General features: G+C 39.2%; 1 protein-coding gene across 2 annotated transcripts in view; it reads right to left on the bottom strand.

Annotated features, from left to right (window-relative positions):
- Positions 1-11,567, bottom strand: part of ATF2 (activating transcription factor 2) — an 83,639-nt gene extending 72,072 nt beyond the window's left edge. The window contains exons 1-2 of one of the 2 annotated variants that reach the window (XM_070803154.1): positions 11,392-11,567; positions 592-691 (exon numbers count right to left, since the gene is read on the bottom strand). The gene's annotated coding sequence lies outside the window, so the exon portion shown is untranslated. The remainder of the gene's footprint in view (positions 1-591; positions 692-11,391) is intronic. The other variant, XM_070803147.1, reaches the window with a different exon arrangement.
- Between the last annotated feature and the right edge of the window lie 2,595 nt (positions 11,568-14,162).

Genomic DNA, 14,162 nt, shown 5'->3' with positions numbered 1-14,162 from the left:
TGATTTTCTGGCTGTAGTAATGCAAACTTTAATCAGCTCACTCTCTCATCCTAGAGTGCTTTTACTTCCCATTCATCTGTTTCTTAGTTAATGCCACTCACCACTGATCTTCCTCCCTCCACTTTCCCCATACCCTGTAATTTCAAATGTCTCTTTTAGTAATCCAGTTATTGAGCACATCCAAGAGAGTAGGACTTTCTGTCCAAATTGTTTTTAAAATATAGAAAATATCTCAAGGATTAACTCCTGTTACTATCCTTATGAAGTCCTACAAGAGCTGCGACTTTCATACTGGGACCCTTTGCTATAAAGGACTCCCTAGTCAGACAAGTTAGGACCCTTTGAATTAAAATTATGTACTTTTATGTAAAGTCTTTGGTGTGCTTTTATATGCTGATATGCATTGTAGCTCCAAAAGGACATCTCCAAATCTGCCAAACCTCAGAATTTTTTTTTTTATTAAACAATAGTCAATATGGTAGGACACTAACATTCTGAGGATTGCTGTCTGGAAATACCTCTTTAATAATATTTGAGAGACAATCACAAAATAAAAGGCCACTTTTGCAGTAAAAACTTAAAATCTCTTACCTTTCTAGCTGGTAGGCCATGAGCTTTATCTACTCTGCTGCCAGGTATCTGTCAGCTCTTATCAAGTAAGCAGTGCTTCTCAAGCTTCCATCTAAATATCCTTAGGGCAAAGGAGAGACAGAAAAGAGAAAACTCATTACTCTGCAAGAGCTAAATAACTTCACTACAAAAATTTATAAATGGCTATTTTACATTTTAAAGTGCATGTGAATTTTGCCTTCCATTCCATTATTTAATATAAAAATTAAGGTTCCCTCAAAAATCTTCCAGGAAGATACTTATCCTGTGGCCTCCCACAACTCCTGGCACACTGCCACCTATTAGAGGTGTAATAGTTTCAAGGATGGAAGCATGGTAATGGAGTCTTGGTGAAAAGAGAAAAATAAAACTTTTTAATGCAACAGAAGGGAGAGGTAGTCATAGCTGATCTGTAAAATGGCAGTGCTGAATCTGAGCAGCAAAATTCTTATAGTGAACATATTAATAGTTCCTCCTGTATCTGTGTGCTCTACACAACAGTTTATGTGGTTCTTATTTGAAAACAACTTGACTTTTTTACACCTGTATCAGCTAGGATTAGGTTTAGCGGTGAGTGAGAAAACTCAAAATAACAATGGCTTAAGTGAGTCAAAAGTTTATTTCTCACATGAAAACAGGCAGTCAGAACCATGACCATTAGGAACCCAGGTTCCTTCTATTTTGCAGTTTTGCCATCTTCAACATGTGCCATCTCCATCATGGCTTAAAATAACTGCTCAAGGTCTAACCATCACATCAGATGACAAGAAGGAAAATGGGGAGATGAGTGATAGCCTCCTTTCAAGGACACTTTTCAGAAATTTTACAGGAAACCTCTATTCTGGTCAGAACTTAAGTCACATGGCTAGAGCTAGCAGGGAAGCCGGGAAATACATTCTTTATTTCATCATATGCTCAAGGTGGGGGTGGGGGGAAATGGAGCATCTACAATAAGGAAAAAAGACGAGAATGAATATTGGTGGATAGTTTTTTCTATCATCATACTCTGGTCGTTCTAAAATGGAAGATGGTTGGATCCCTTGTAGAGATGCCTTATCAGTCCACTGATGGGAGCTTTCAAAAGTAGATAGTTCTGCTAGCAGCCAAGGAGCAAGACCAATGTTAATAAGGACTTCTCTAAATATGCAAGACCAATCTGTATCTGAAGACCAGAGTAAAGAAACAACGTAAATAGCTAAGGTTTGGAAGGATAATCTCACTAGGTTTTCCATAAACTTTCCATAAAAATGATTACACGGGACCGTTAGGTAAGTAATGGAGTGCCTAAGATGAAATTGGGTAAGAACCTGCTAGAAAGCTCAGTTAACTGCATTAGGAAAAGGCAGGAACTTTGTTCCTGAACAAAGTTAAAGGGAAAATCAACTTTTCTCTACATTTGAGTGCTGAGCTCCCTTACGTGAGAGCCAAGTGTGAATTTGAAGCTCCTTTTCCTTATTGCACAAACTGTTGAAAAGAGAACTTGTACTTTACCTTGAATAAGGTTGGCTGAAAAGGCCTTAATATGTTTAAAACTTCTGATGCAAATACCAAAAGCGATAATGACTCTTTATTTCAAAGCTGGCAACAAAATTCTGTTTTATATACAGACTATTCCTTAAAGGAAAAGGGACCAGAAGAGGGTATTCTGCTAGACAAATGTAAAATGGGGACTATGAAAGGAGCAGCAATTCAAAGGACAAATGGCTCTGTGGGATAGCTCAAAGTTTCACATCTTCCAGAGAGAGATAAATTTCTGCAAATTATCTTTCATGGAAATGCTTAAGTATGGCTTCAGATTTTCCTATTGAATATTTGCATTTAGTTCAGCAGCTGCTTACAAAAGACCAGGAACTTATATCTAGAAAGCAGCAAGATAGCCTTATGATCTTTACTTCAAGCAAAAGCAAGAACATTAAGCCAGCCAGCTGAATCTGCCAAACAGAGCTCATGTTTAATGCATGCAAGGTTAAGCTAATTATCTAGACTTTGAAAAACATTAAAAATAAAGGTTTATTTGTTTGTAACTTGAAGGGCACAAATGTAAGGACTCTCTCCTTTACTACTACTACCCTACCCCAGCTACTGTGTATGTGTGTCTTATACTTGGATAAAATCGACTTGTAGGTAAGAGGTAGGATCTGTCTGCTAAAGGGGACAAACACTACTAATGACAAGTATTCAGGAAAGAGAAATTGGGGCAAGGAACAGGGCCCAAAAAGGTAGACATCAGTGTGAGAAAGGAATTAATTCTACTTAAGGGTGATTCTGGGAGAGAAGCTAGCTTCTGGCCTTGTGGGAGCAGAAGAGCTAGGTGGGTGGGGGAATAGACTTTCAAGGCAGCAACATTCAGACAGGTGTTTGTATTACTGCAGATACACTAAGACTTTTCAAGGGACTCATAAGTAAGACATGTTTTAAGAACATCAATTCTTGTATCTTCAACTTCCCTATGTTTGCTTTCCTAATAATAATCTGCCTGCTTTCCCTAAGTGCTCATAATTCCATACTTGAAAAGAAACCCATACCTCTTAGCCATATCAAATATTATTACAATGCATTGCCCTGGATTGTAAAAATCTCCATGGAACAAAACAAGGGGATGATTTAAAATAAGAGTGTCTTAAAGCCTCCATTAATCAAGGCACCCTTAAAATAGTGCTGTTAAAGCAAAGCATGGCTTTTTAAGAATGGTGTCGTGCCTTGTGTTGAGGCATGTTTTGAATTCAGATACTGAACAATGTGATGACAGGAACAAAAACCCTTTCATTTAATGATTGCCTCTTCTATTCTCAAAATACTGTGGAAAAATGCATTGTCCTGAGAGTGAGCTTCATGAGAACAAAGCAAAGAGGAAATCAATAGGAAACTCTGTAAAGTTCAATTTATATTTGTTGCAAAGAAGTAGGATAAGGTGATGTGATCAAAATAGTTTAAAGCATTAAAATACCCTGGATTCAAATAAAATTATTCTTAATTATAAGTTCAGTAAGAAAAAGGAACAATAAAAATGCTCAATTGTTAAAGGTGAATTAAGTCGTTTGTTTTTTTAAACCAATGACAGATTGAATCACTAAGGATCACAGTTGACGCTCGAACAACTCAGGGCACCAATCTTCCATACAGTCCAAAACCTGACTGTAACTGAAGAGATGTCTTCTGTATATGTGGATCCTCCACTTTCGCAGTTCTGCTCCCACAGGTTGAACTACTGGCAGGTGACGCAGTAATATTGTATATACTACTGAAAAAAATTCACGTAAGTCAACCCATGCAGTTCAAACCTGTGTTCATCAAAAATCAACTGTACTTAGAATGGTGTCAATATCTTGAAAAGTCAGAAATCATTTTTTTTTCAGCTCGCTGTGTCTGACTCTTTGTAACCCCATAGACTGCAGCATGCCAGGCTTCCCTGTCCTTCACTATCTCCCGGAGTTTGCTCAAACTCATGTCCATTGAGTCAGTGATGCCATCCAAACATCTCATCCTCTCTTGCCCGCTTCTCCTCTCGCCCTCAATCATTTCCAGCATCAGGGTCTTTTCCAATGGGCTGTCTCTTCACATTAGGTGGCCAAAGTACTGAAGCTTCATCATCAGTCCTTCCAAAGAATATCCAGGGTTGATTTCCTTTAAGATTGACTGGTTTGATCTCCTTACTGTCCAAGGGACTCTCAAGAGTCTTCTCCAACACCACAGTTTGAAAGTATAAATTCTTTGGCGCTCAGCCTTCTTTATGGTCCAACTCTCACATTCACACACGACTACTGGAAAAACCATAGCTTTGACTATACAGACCTTTGTCAGCAAAGTGATGTCTCTGCTTTAAAACTTTTCTTCCAAGGAGCAAGCATCTTTCAATTTCATGGCCGCAGTCACTGTCCACAGTGATTTTGGAGCCCAATTAAATGAAATCTGACACCATTTCCACTTTTTCCCCATCTATTTGCCATGAAGTGATGGGACTGGATGCCAAGATCTTCATTTTCTGAATGATGAGTTTTAAGCCAACTAAAACTAAACTTACAAAGAAAAATTTTAAGAATCAACTTAGAAATGTGCAAGAGTACACAGTTCATCAAATTATTTTCAGGAGTATGAGTATACTAGACAGAATGGTTGCCCAAAGATGTCCGCACCCCGATCCCCCTGGAATCTATGAATAGGTTATGTTACAGAGCAAAATGGACTTTGCAGATATAAAAATGGTCACAGATTCTGAAACAGGAAGGTTATCCTGGGTTATCCAAATGGGCCAATCTGATCATATGACCCAGTGAGAGCAGAGAACTTTCTCTGTCAGATTCTGACAGTAGCAGAAGTCAGAGATAAGCAAGAGATAGACTTTACTTGCCATTACTTGAGGCAGCAATACTGAAAGCATTTTAGCTTCTACAAGTGAAGACCAGCTCCAACTGACAGTCAACGAGGCAAGAGGAACGGCAGTCCTGTAACTGTATGCAGTCAACAATCCAAACAAACTGGAAAGTGGATTCTTCCTCCGAGACTCCCCACTTCCCCAAAAATGTAGCTCTGTGAGCATACTGATTTAGACTTTGTAAGGTCCTAAAAAGAGGGCCCAGCTGGACTTCTGACAAAAGTTGTGAGATAAATTTCAATTGTTCTATAATGCAAAGTATGTGGTTATCTTTGATGAGGAATAGAAAATTAATAAAGCAAAAACTGTAGGACTCGGGAGGACAGGCTTGCAGACCAAGGAGCTGCAAAGATTTATTAGAGTTTTCTCTGTGATCTAATTTCCTTCTCATATCTTGGTAAGCACCAAAAAAAAAAAAAAAAAAAAAAAAAAAGCCAAGAAATGATCCTAGAACTCACACTGGGAACAGCAGTATAGTCATAATAAACCTAAGAAGCTGAAAACCTGAAGGTGTAAGCTAGAAGGACTTCATTCTCCTTTCAAGGTTTAAGATTCTTTGAATTTCTAAGCTAGGAAAAATTTAAATGGTATGATTTCACTACTATCCTCTCCAGTAAGAAAAATATACTAGCTTCAGGATTGTCCAAAAAAAGTGAAATTACTGTATATGTAAAATACATTAAGTACAGTGCACAGCACTCATACAGTATCTATTCAGTTTATTATAAATTTTACTGTTTTATTTTGACTTTAAATGTACATTTTCCTAATAATCCTAATCTTACTACCTCCTTTTTTTTAAAGTCTGAAGGTGAGAACTAGTTAAATTTTTAGACAGAAGTTTTTTTTAATTAATCTTTAACCCATGAATTTGATGGTATCCCCTCAAGTTATCTGGTACATGTTTAGTTCATCAGTGTAAGGAAGTGAGAAAAATATAAACTCAGCTTTAAGGATGAAAGCAGTAGTTTTTAATTGTTGCCCACTACCAGCAGACATGGGACTTGCCAGGTGGCACAGAATCTGTGCCTGCCAAAGTGGTAAAGAATCTGTCTGCCAAAGCAGGAGATGCAATAGACACAGGTTCGATTCCTGAGTCAGAAAGATTCCTTGGAGTAGGAAATGGCAACCCACTCCAGTATTCTTGCCTGGAAAATTCCACATACGTACACACAGTACACATGACAGATGTTCTTCATACATATCACCACTCCCAAGAGTATACCCAAGTTTTGATGAAATTCCTCAAAGTTGATGAGATACATGAAGAGCATCATAGACTTTTCTCAATACTGTATTCATGAAAGTACATTATGAGTGCAGATGGCCCTATGGATTCAAACAACCTTGAATCAAAAATATTTGGGGGAACAGGACTTCTTTGGTGGTCCAATGGTTAAGGCTCTGTACTTCCAATGCAGGGGGCACAGGTTCAATCTCTGGTCAGGGAAGTTCCAATATCCCAAGCAGTGTGGCAAAAAAAAAAAAAAAAATTCGGGGGAAGAAATTTCAGAAAGTTCTAAAAAGCAAATCTTGTGTTTGTCTCCTGCTGGCAACCATGTACACAGCATTTACACTGTATTAGGTATCATAAGTCATGTAGGATGATTTAAAGAACATGGGAGGATGAACTTAGGTTATATGCAAATACAATGCCATTTTATACATGGGACTTGAGTATCAATAAATTTTGGTATCCACAGGGGATCCTGGAACCAAACTTCCACAGATATTGAGGGATAGCTGTACGTGAATAGTGAAATTAGCCCAATGTCTCAAAATATTCTTTAATAAAAATAACGGTAGTCCAATTTTTAAGTCGAACTTCATTTCTCAAGTGAGTCTTGATTATTCCCAGACCTCTACTTCCTAGGTGATATAAGGTAAGCAAGTTCTTACTTTAAATTTTAAAATTACAATAGAACAAGATTAGAAATATATAAACACAAAGAACTTACAGATTAATGGTTATGAATGTGAACAGTGCTAATCCAAGTTTTTACCAATAACATTATTTTAGACTTGGTAATCATATGAGTTATGTGAAATAACATCTCCAGCATTGTTTCTGCTCAAGGCAGATGAGCAAAATACGCTTCTTGATCACTGCTTTTCCTCACTAAAAACTTATCTCTGAAAGAATAAAAAGATTAAATAGAAATTCACAGCTCAGCAAGAATTAAAATAATTCATAATCACCCCTCAGGAGTATATCAATAATAATTTTTCATTATGAAGAGGGCATAAATAAGATATAGATTATGTACAATTCCCATAACAACACTAGTAAGCTTATATCCTCCGACACCATACAAAGTATGTCAAAATTAAAGTAAATGAAAGAGATACTACCTCAGAAGTAACCCTCATTCCAACATCCATATTTCACAATCATTAAAATCTATCTTACGAAAGATAAAAGATACCAGTGACTCTCAACACTGTGATTGAGAAATGATGTTGTACTTATAGTAAATAATTAGTAAAGAAATCAAAAGCACAAATATCAGAAGTATGGTCTTTAAATTGAATCATCAGGAAGAAATGAAAGGTCTCACTGAAATGTTTATAGTGGGATTGGTGAAGTAGAAGAAAATGATAACTGGATTGCACAGAAATCACAGTATTACAATTTTATCAGTTCAGTCATTTCTGGTAACACTATCCTAGGAAGTATCCAATAAATAAAAGGAAACTCACTAACCCAAACAATAGAATTAGAAAAAAACTAAGTTATAAAACTGGAATGTCAAAGATTCAGGTTCCATGAGGCAAACTAAAGAATGTTTAGGGAACATATTTATAAACTTAAGGTCATTATTAAGGTAGCCATGTAATACCAAAATACACCTGGTGATTTACCAACTGGCTTTTGCCAATTACAATCATTCCCACCTGTCTTTCTCTGCTGCTGCTGCTGGGGCTAAGTCGCTTCAGTCGTGTCTGACTCTGGGAGACCCCATAGACTGCAGCCCACTAGGCTCCTCCGTCCCTGGGATTCTCCAGCCAAGAACGCTGGAGTGGGTTGCCATTTCCTTCTCCAATGCAGGAAAGTGAAAAGTGAAAGTGAAGTCGCTCAGTCGTGTCCGACTCATAGTGACCCCATGGACTGCAGCCTACCAGGCTCCTCTGTCCATGGGATTTTCCAGGTAAGAGTACTGGAGTGGGGTGCCATTGCCTTTTCCTTGTCTTTCTCTACTAATCTTGAGAATCTCTCCAATAATAAGCTACTATTACTGTTGGGACTAGGCTTCTCAGGTGGCTCAGTGGTACAGAATCAGCCTGCCAAGCAGGAGAGACAAGTTTGATCCCTGTATTGGGAAGATCCCCTGGAAAAGGAAATGGTAACCCACTCCAGTATTCCTGCCTGGGAAACCCCAAGGACAGAGGAGCCTGGCAGTCCATGGGGTTGCAAAAAGTTGGACACAACTTAGCAACTAAACAACAACAGCTGTTGGGAGTGCTTTCTATTCCTTGGATATTGTGACAGAAAAAATGACTGAGAATCACTATCTTTGTTAAGACAGACTGCAGACGGGTGAATAGGCCTAGCCCCCAAAGCATTTATTTACATCCCTTCTTGTTGCAAAAAATGTTTTTAATTACTACAATTACCAAAATGCCAAGAGGAAAAAAAGCATCAGTAAAAATAAAAATGTAAATGATGTATCAGTTTCAAGCTTGTTAAAAAGAATTAAGTGAAAGTAATAATCTGTATTTACAATTACAATATATATGTAAAATAATTCCAATTATTGTTGGCCTTAAAAATCCACAAACTTCCTTAAATTTCTTTGAAACTATACCTTACACTAAGTTTTTAACCTTAAGAAACAGAAATAAGATGTTTTGTGGGATTGGCCCCTAGATATGAATGGTGAATACTATTACTACTACCTCCTCGTTAAGTTCCATTAAGAGAACATGAGGAATTTTATGTACGTTCTTAGTCTTAAGGAATAGGTGTGAGAATAAGATAAACAGAAATATAGTAAGTTAAACTTCTGACTATAACTGCTAATTTGTTTTATTTACAGTACATTTTAATTAGAGCCTAGAATAACATTTTGTGTATTAATTTTAAAAAATACATTATTGCTACTCACTGGGTTTTCAATGAGAGACTGGTGGAAATCTGGTTTTAAATAGGGAGACTTCAACTACTTTACCTTGTTGGAGGACATTACAGTAAGACTATTAAAGAGAAAGAAGTACCAGCTTATAGTCTTTACTTCATAATGGAAGGAAGAGCTTGAAAACAAAAATGAGTGGAAACAGCATGTACAGTGGGACTGTTTACTTGATCTAATATGATCTAACAACAATTTACCAGCAGATAACATACAAGTCATTAAACCCCAACTTTTCCAAAATACAAAAATTTAAGTAGAAAAAATGTAGATGATTAATTGAAAGTTAATACTAATTATAGGTAGTAGAAATTTGAGGCAGAGTACATCATTTTTAAAAACGAAATTCATATAGCTTCTAAATCCTAAATACAAATACTCCAATTTATGAAAGAGCTGACAAAATCATTTTTACTGTTAATCTTAGTTTTAAAACACAAAACAAATACTCCAAGTAAAGTAAATGTAGGAATTTCTGGATTACATTATCTAATAGATAATATAGTGCCCCAAATATAAAATAAACATTCTAATATGTTTTAAAAAGAACTTCTAGAAAATACAATCAAATCTGCAGAAGGTATCATGTACCTTAAAAACATAAGCACAAAAGCACCTGAAAGCTCCGTCCTTAATGACAGTTAAAAAACAAGCACTTATGTTCTAAATTACAGTATTATATTTTAGTTAAAAACCTAATGGCGGCAGCACCCTCTCAGAGTAAGATTAAACATGTCTTGGGGAAGCAGCATACACAGCACTGTAAATTTGGACTATTCTTACAGATTATTTTACAAAGATTAGGATTCAATTATCGATGGCCTTAATTGTTTGATCTGAAGAAAGACATCTCTATTTTTTTTAACATACTTTACAACGATGTTCCTGCAGTTTTGAGAAGAGTGTTTTTAGTAGATTCTTCAAGTCAGTGTAATCAATTAAATAACAAAATATAATTGCTATTATATTTGTCTTTCAGGGCACTTAACCATATAGGGATGACTTTCTAAGAAGTTTCTCACCTTCATAGTTTTGGTACAAAACACCAAAAATATAGGCTTTAAGATAATGCCTAGAGAGACTGACAGTGGTTATAAATTACTTCAGATAGGACAAAAAATGTGCTCAGCGCAACAGTTTTTGTTCTGATTTCAAATCTATACATTAAGTGTATCTACTGTTACTGTCTCCAAATTTTAAAATTCCCTAGAAATTGTTACTTTCACATAATAATAGGTATTAGTCAATAGCCTAAAGTCCATCAGGAGTAATCCCTTTTACTCCATCATATTCACAGTAGTTTTGCTCTTGGCCTGGCCAGTTTTAAAACTCTTCATTAACCAAAGGCAAAGATAATTTTATACGATATAAGGGCACAAAAATAGTCCCCATCTCTTTCGCTCTCTCCCTCCTTCTAGCGTCAGTTGAACAAGTGAACACAGAACCCCCCCACACACACATACATACACACATGCACACACACTCTCGGTACTGGTCCCCAGGGCATCAATTAAAAAAAAAAAAAAAGGTTATACCCCTACGATTCTCTACAGTCTACCCAGGAAGGTTTAAAAAAAAAAAAAAAAATGGGGGAAAATACAAGAATCAATCTGCACCGCACCTCAGCCCCGCCCCATCGGGAAAAAGTGGGGGGTGGCGGGAGTGTGAAGGGGCAGAAAGGACAGATAAGGCCAAGACTTCCAAGTCCCAGGTTCTCCATTCCATTTGTTCCGTCAGCTTCCACCGCAGCCAGAGACCCTGACCCTATTTTCTACCGCGCCTCCAGTTCCTCCCCACGCCACCATCATATACAGTGCCCAACCACTGAGTGCAGAGACCAGAGCCGGCCCTCTTCCTGTTCCATTCCAGAACTGAGGGGGGGTTTCCCCGCGCCCTCTGCGACTCCGACATGTGCCCCCGGGACCTCTGAACAGACCAGAGAAGGGGAAGGTACATCGGGGGAGGGGTCTAAGAGACGCCGTTATTCCTTTTTCCTCCACGTTAGGAAAGCGCGCGAGCGGGGAGGGGCCGGAACAACAAATGCCAGTTACCTAACGGTCCGGCCTGGCCAGTCCGGCTCCTGAAGCCGACGCCGCGCGGGCCGCAGAGGCGGCAGCGCAGCCACAGCCGCCCCGAGGGCTAGGCACAGAGGCAGGAGAGCCCGAGGTGATGGGAAGCGGGGGGTGGGGACTATGGTGAGCGACGTCGCCATGTTAGTGCCTTCTTTCTCCGTATCCCTACAGTCTCCAGTCCTGCGGCCCTCTCCTCATCACTACTCACCTTTCCAGCTCACTAGTTCATGCTCTTTTCGGTCTTTGGGAAGACCCAAGCTCCGCGGTGTTTACAAACTACCCCTAGAGGAAAGGGCTGAACCGCACTTTAAAGGCCACGGGCTCCCACAGGCTTCCGTCCTCTCTCGCGAGATCGGACTGACAACCCTTCTCTCCGCCCCACTCCCGGCATCCCTCCTTTCTTCTCGCGCCCCTCCCCTACACGCACGCTCCCCTTCTAGCCTTCCTTCAGAGGAGCGCCTCCGGGTCAGGTGGTTCCCTCAGGCTTAAGGAAGTGGGTAGGACTTCAGGAGGGCAGGGAAAAGGAGGCGGGAACCAAGGGATACTCGAGCGCTGATTATTGGATAAAGAACTCGAAGGGCGGGAAGCAGTTATGGAGGAGGCGGGACCAGAGAGTCAAAAGAGCTGTGTCTCTGTAACCCGCGAGCAACTGCAGACTGTGATTGGCAGACGGCTGGGAGGCGGGCGCGAGTGTGGGGCGCTGGAGCAGGTGGATGCTGAGGTCGCGTGAGGTTGATGGTGTGCAGGAAGGAAAGGTGAACTCTGGGAAGGCTGCGAGCGGCGGGAGAGAAAGCAGGCGTCCTCTGAGCCCAGCTCCGGAAACCTGGTATTTCCGTTGCTGTCACTTCCCGGTCCTAGGTAGAAAGGAGAGTAAAGCGTAGGGAGGCGCTCACCAAAACCCACCTTCCGGCTACAACTGAACCCTGAGACGGAGAGCTTCGGTTTAGAAGCGGAGTGTGCTGGAAATTAACTCTCGAGCCCCCAACATGTCTGAAATGCGAAAGATGTCAGTTCTGAAAATAAACGAGAAAGCCTTTACTATGAATGGCATTTTTTCGAATTTTACTAAGCTGTAGCTGAAACTGATTCCTCCGGCTCTTAGCGCCCTGTACGTGATGTTAGCATATAATTATGTTCAAAGTAACTTACCAAAAGGAAATACAGTGCTTTACACTATATCTCCCTAACTTAAAATAGTAACAGGGACTTTTTTATGAGAAAACCTTCCATATTATGGTGTATCCTATTTTATCAATTTTCCTTTACTAAGTAGTTATAGGCAAAAATACATCAATTTTAGTAGAGATAATTTCAAATCTTTAGAACATGAACAACTCCGTGTTAACACTTCAGAGAAAACCAAAGGACACTAATACGGCATAGAAATAGCGCTGTTTCCACATTACTATCCTACTGCTTCACAGGTTGATGCAATACCAAGAAAATATCTGTCAAACTTTGGAGGTACCTGTTTAAAAACTGTGTGTGTGTGTGGAAGGGGCGGGGGTCATTTGACTAACATTAAGGACAAAAGAGATTATATTTATTGTGCCGCAGTTAACACAAATACACTCCTACAAACTAGAAATCTGTGATTCTTTTTACAACTTAAATGTTTCAAATGTTAACTGTAGGGATATTGGTTGTTCAATAAATACACACTGGCACCGTTGAAAAGTATGATAGGGACCCCTGCAAAAATCTGCATTAGTTTTTTATTTTTTGCATTAGTTTTTTTAAAGCACATTTTTTCCAGTGCCTATTTTTCTGCTTATTAAGTGATGATTTCTAGTCTGTAGCAAAATTGTGAATTGAGTTTACATATAAACATATTTGCTCAACAATAAAAACTTCACCTGCTAATGCAGGAGACATAAGAGACATGGGTTCAATCCCTGGGTTGGGAAGATCCCCTGGAGAAGAGAATGGCAACCCACTTTAATATTCTTGCTTGGAGAATTCCATGGACAGAGGAGCCTGGCGAGCTTTAGTCCATGGGGTCCCAAAGAGTCAGGCACAATTGAGCAACCAACACTTTTACTTTCATGAGCATAAATGGTACTCTCGAACATCTCCAAACTCAAGTGAAACAGAAACTGTTGGAAGATTGTGGGGCATGTATTTGACAGTTAAAGAACTGCAGTTCAGTAACGGTATCTGGCATTTAGCAGGTTTCCGGCCTGTATGCCTGTATGTGAGTCAACAAACCCCTCTTTTAAAACTAATATCATTACTCAAGAGACCTGAAAGAAGCCAAAGTATTGACACAGTTTATGTCTCAAGTTAAAATGAAAGTACCATCCCTATATGTTAGTAACACTGTACTACTGTTAGTGTAGTGTAACATTGATCGTTAAAACCTCAGGAGCTCAGGGGTCAGATCTGATAGAGTACCTGAAGAAATATGGATGGAGGTTTGTAACATTGTATAGGAGGCAGTGATCAAAACCATCCCCAAGAAAAAGAATGCAAAAAGGCAAACTGGTTGTCTGAGGAGGCCTTGCAAATAGTTGAGAAAACAAAGAAGTGAAAGGCAAAGGAAAAAAAGAAAGATATACCCATCTGAATGCAGAGTTCCAAAGATTAGCAAAGGGAGATAATAAAGCCTCCGTAAGTGAGGCCACAGGACTGGAAAAGGTCAGTTTTCATTCCAATCCCAAAGAAAGGCAATGCCAAAGAATGCTCAAACTACCGCACAATTGCACTCATCTCACATGCTAGTAAAGTAATGCTCAAAATTCTCCAAGCCAGGCTTCAGCAATACGTGAACCGTGAACTTCCAGATGTTCCAGCTGGTTTTAGAAAAGGCAGAGGAACCAGAGATCAAATTGCCAAATATCTGCTGGATCATGGAAAAAGCAAGAGAGTTCCAGAAAAGCATCTATTTCTGCTTTATTGACTATGCCAAAGCCTTTGACTGTGTGGATCACAATAAACTGTGTAAAATTCTGAAAGAGATGGGAATACCAGACCACCTGA

The sequence above is a fragment of the Bos indicus genome, chromosome 2, assembly GCF_029378745.1.
Source record: "Bos indicus isolate NIAB-ARS_2022 breed Sahiwal x Tharparkar chromosome 2, NIAB-ARS_B.indTharparkar_mat_pri_1.0, whole genome shotgun sequence".
Classification (NCBI taxonomy): Eukaryota; Metazoa; Chordata; class Mammalia; order Artiodactyla; family Bovidae; genus Bos; species Bos indicus.
The sequence above is the reverse complement of the archived record's forward strand: the minus strand, read 5'-3'. Positions and strand labels throughout refer to the sequence as shown.